At 41.6% G+C, this 4,752-nt stretch overlaps 1 pseudogene; it reads left to right on the top strand.

Moving 5' to 3' along the window:
• The first annotated feature begins 1,960 nt into the window (after nucleotides 1–1,960).
• LOC102192792 (trace amine-associated receptor 13c-like) lies at nucleotides 1,961–3,096 on the top strand (annotated as a pseudogene).
• The last annotated feature ends 1,656 nt before the right edge of the window (nucleotides 3,097–4,752 follow it).

Below are 4,752 nucleotides of genomic sequence, written 5' to 3'. Positions count from 1 at the left end.
CTCTGAGCACGCTAATGGCGCATGCGCACTTACAAAGGAACCTCCTGACCAACTTTACACAAACATCACATTGGGGAGACATGTCAGAAAGGTAGGCTGATAGGAAAAAAACAACGAAAATACATAACATGAGGTAAGAGGAGGAGAAAAAAAACTCCACTCAGACTGAGCTCCTAGTGAGAGAACAGTTTGATAACAGAAAAAACACCTCAGCACAAAAAGCACATGACTATCAATACACCATAGAAACACAAGACAAGCAACAGGGGCGGGTAAAGGGTAAGAGAGAGCTGGTGTAGACAGCGCATCCGGTCCTGCAGCATGTCTGCGCTGGTCCAGTCGACCGCCATCTTCTTTTTTTTTTTTTCTTCTTTTTTTTTTTTTCTTTCTCTTTTTCTCTCTTCTTCTTCTTCTCTCTTCGACCGCCATCTTCCCCGGGAGGGGACAAGCATCGAAGGCGTTTGGAAAGGGAATGGGGATCCGTGTGTATCAGTGTATGTGTGTGTGTGTCCAGAGTTCAGCTGAGACAGTGTCCTTCGCCCCGCCAGGCTAAGTAAACACTCTGCCAGCCAACCCAGGTGGCCTTGCATGGAATGGGGGGAACAGACTCAACACAGTCGTTATCAGGGTGTTGTTGTTCAGCTCCAGCCTTGAGGCCGCAGCTGGCGCCGAAGGGGTCTCCGCATGAAGTGATGATGGTTTTTACTTTAGTGCAAACAACTCATATGAATTTCAAAGCTGTTCTAACAGTCCAACACTGGTCTCTCAATCTCCCGTTGGAGAGCCGTGAGCTTTCTATGATGTTATCCAAACTTACGTTCTGTGATGTTGTCATTCTTTTTGCCCAAAGAGCAGGTTCTGAGAATTCACGACCACAGTGCACTTCCCCAAGATGTGATCGAATTTGCACTCAAAGGTGTTATTCGAGCTAGCCCCTCCAGATGTAATCCAGTTTTTCACTCAGAGGTCTTGTTCTAAGTATTCACGGCAACTGTGTGTTCTCCAAGATCTTCTCCGTGCTGCACGCCTCATCCCATCATTTCAATCCCAGCGGGCAGCCTTGTGGGGGTTTGAACAACCGGTTCTGCTTCCTTAATTCTTCGATAAGTCAGGGCCAAGCCAGCTCCGATCAGCCAGAACCCTGTTATCATGGTTCTGAATAGGTAGATATTTTCAGCACTGAGGCTCACCCGAGCCCAGACTTCTCGTTGAGAAAGGGTGTCAATTGCATTCAGAGACCAGTTGATCAAATCCATAATTCCTCTTTTAGGTTTTAGAGAACAGACTGTGAGAGAGTGTTCCAGGGAAAAGTAAGTACAAGCTAGCCTGGCGAAACTCCAAAAGCTGGCCACTGTCCTTGACCCATGCAGGTAAATAAAACTATTTTTTAACTTATTGTTACTGTTTCTTCAAAAAGCTCTATCGTTGACAATTATTGTGGAGATTAATGTAGACTTTCCTGAACTGTCTACTACAGGTTTGTGACTGAGCTTCTTGGAGGTGAGACATATGTCTCATATTCAGTGGTCTTACCTGCTTTCTGCCACCTGCATCACACCTTGGAGTTGTCCCACCCCCCCATGTCCATGTCTATTATTTGATTCTGTCACCCACTAAAATCCTTTTAAATAAAAAAAAAAAGATTTGTGCTTTGAGGCAATTTTTTTTGAGCAATTAACTGCGATTAATCAAGATAAATTCATTACGAAGCCTGTAATTAATAAGATTGTTTTTTTAATTGAGTCCCACCCCTGCTATTTACATATTTCTATCACTTAGTACTATTTTTGCTTCTGAAGGTGTGGTATTTAATAAAAAGGGGAGGACAAAGATATATGCTGTATGACACAGAATATGATTAGCAGCTCGCCTCACTGTGATGATGGAGGAATCTGAACTCTGCTTTCCAAAACTCCTTAATATCTCCTGCAGCAGACCAAAGCGTCCTCACTTTGAGATCATGCTGACTTACATTCTGCTCTCCTTCATTTCTTTGCTTACTGTGATTCTTAACCTGCTGGTCATTATCTCCATCTCACACTTCAGGTATGAAAATGTTTCATTATCTCCAAATATTGAATAATTATTTTAATAGTTTAGTTAATTGTGCTGTGTAGCAACATAGCAGTAATAGTAATTAAAGCCATAATATGATCTGTACCTACAAGTAAGAGTAGACCTTTTTTTAATGAAGTGCATTTCTATTTCAGTTTTCGTTGTATGTGCATCCACATGCATTTTTGATGCAGGAAACTAAATATGATGCTCCTTTTTCTCTCCAGGCAGCTCCACACCCCCACCAACTTCCTCCTTCTCTCTCTGGCTGTCGCTGATTTCTTTGTGGGTCTCCTTATGTTCTTTCAAATAGTGCTCATCGATGGATGCTGGTTCCTCGGTGACATCATGTGCACTCTGTATCAGTATCTAGCATTCATTATTACTTCAGCCTCAGTAGGAACCATGGTGATCATATCTGCTGATAGGTATTTGGCTATTTGTTACCCTCTGCATTACTCCACCCAAATCACACAACAAAGAGTTAATATATGTATAAGTTTGTGTTGGTTTTTTTCTGTGATCTTTCAGAGTTTGATTGTGAAGGATAACTTGAAACAACCAGGAAAGTATAACTCCTGCATTGGAGAGTGTGTCTTTGTCGTTAACTACATTGCTGGGCTTTTTGATCTTTTGTTTTCCTTCATTGTTCCCATTACTGTGATTGTAGTTCTGTATCTGAGAGTGTTTGTGGTGGCTGTGTCTCAGGCTCGTGCCATGAGGTGTCAACTTGCAGTCACTCACCAGCGATCAGTAACAGTAACTGTTATGAAAGCGGAGCTGAAAGCAGCCCGTACTCTTGGTGTTGTTGTAGTTGTGTTTCTTATATGTATGTGCCCATATTACTGTGTTGCTCTCACAGGCCAAGACAACTTCCTAAATGCTTCATCTGCTGCCTTTGTAATTTGTTTGGTGTACTTTAACTCTTGCCTAAACCCTATCATTTATGTCTTTTTTTATCCCTGGTTCAGAAAGTCAATCAAACTTATTGCTACTCTTTAAATACTGCAGCCTGACTCCCGTGAGACTAACATGCATTAAGAACACTTTTTTAAAACCGTACCCATAAAGAGGACAATGTATTTAGTCACAATGAAGACTTGAAAGTTCAGATAAAGCAATATGTTAGCAAACATATTTATATATGTATCTGCTTGCACATGAGTACTTGCAATTACAAAAAACAGTTTCCTGGTACTTTGTACTCTAAATTAAGATAAAATACTTTCTCGAGCACTTTCTGTGACCGCAGACATTAGCATATACTCTTTATTTTGTAATGTTTTCATAGGCTTGAAGGACAGCCATCAACAATATTAGGAAGTAATGTTTTAAAAAACAAGTAAAAAAACAGTTAAACAATGTTTTTTCTTGCATTTCTTGCATTTTAGATTCTTAAAAATAGCCACTTTTGCCTGCTAGTATATATATATATATATGTACACTGCCGGTCAAAAGTTTTTGAACACAATTTTTCCTTTTTTTTATTGAATATTATGCAGTTTAATGTCTCATTGCACTCTGAAATGAAAGCATGGTACAACTAAGTTATTGGGATTAAAAAAGAAATCATGGAATCAGTTTATAGACCAAAATGTATTCTAAACTTTTGACTCATTAAAGTACCCCCCTTTGGCAAATATAACAGCTGAACACACCCGTTGCTGTAGGATGAACCCCCGATTAACTAGGTGTATATTGCAGGTATTGCATGGTGCTGCAGAATGCTGTGGTAGCTGTTTTGGTTCAGGGTGCTTCTCACTCTGTAAGTCACCAACCCTAGATGCAGCAAACAGCCCCAAACCATCCATTTGCAGCATTCCAACGGCGGTGTTTCATGGCCGAGACAAGCCTCTTTGTCTTATCCTGACATCATACCAGTGGTTTTCTTGCTGCAACTCGTCCTGTCAAATCTGCAGCTCAGAGTATTCTCTTCACAGTTGAAACTGAGACTTGCTCACTATGACCACTATTAAGCTGTGCTTGAAGCTGTTGTTCTGTGAGATGCCATCAAACAAGCTGTTAGCTCTCTGAAACCTGTCCTCTGATTCAGTTGTGTCTTTGGGTCTGCAGACCTCTTCCTGTCAAAGTTTGTTTCTCAGACTTTGGATGGTGAAGGAAACTGTACTCACTGAGACCTTTATTTTCTTTGCAATTTCTCTGTAGGACAGACCTACATTTATAAGTGTTATGATGGTCCGTCTCTCTTCCATTGTTAATTGGATTTTTCTTGCAAAACACTACTTTCTGCAGTACAATACTCTTCAACTGATGCTGACATGGGTATGGTACCACAGTGTGTTCCAGCACTGCTTTTATGCAGACAGAGGGGGCTGTAAGTCATCCAGAAAAGTTGGAATACCTGTTGGAGTTAGTAGCAGTTAGTAGGCCTCTTCAACCTCCATTGCTGCAGAACAGCTTTAAACCATACCCTTGACAGCATCAGTTGAACAGTATTGTACTGCAGAAAGTAGTGTTTTGTACACACACGCACACACACACACACACACACACGTATACACACACACACACGCGCACCCACACGCACGCACACATGTATACACACGCACACGCACCCACACACACATGCTTGCACATGCATACACACACACTGTCACGGTCCGGGGCAGCGGCCGTGTGGAGAGTGGAAGGAGGACCCAAAACGCAGCACTTATTCAGGTGTGAGGGTGATTTATT

This window comes from Pundamilia nyererei, unplaced genomic scaffold (assembly GCF_000239375.1).
Source record: "Pundamilia nyererei isolate P.nyererei 1_Seehausen unplaced genomic scaffold, PunNye1.0 scaffold00948, whole genome shotgun sequence".
NCBI classification, from domain to species: domain Eukaryota; kingdom Metazoa; phylum Chordata; class Actinopteri; order Cichliformes; family Cichlidae; genus Pundamilia; species Pundamilia nyererei.
This window is presented reverse-complemented; position numbering and strand designations above follow the sequence as displayed.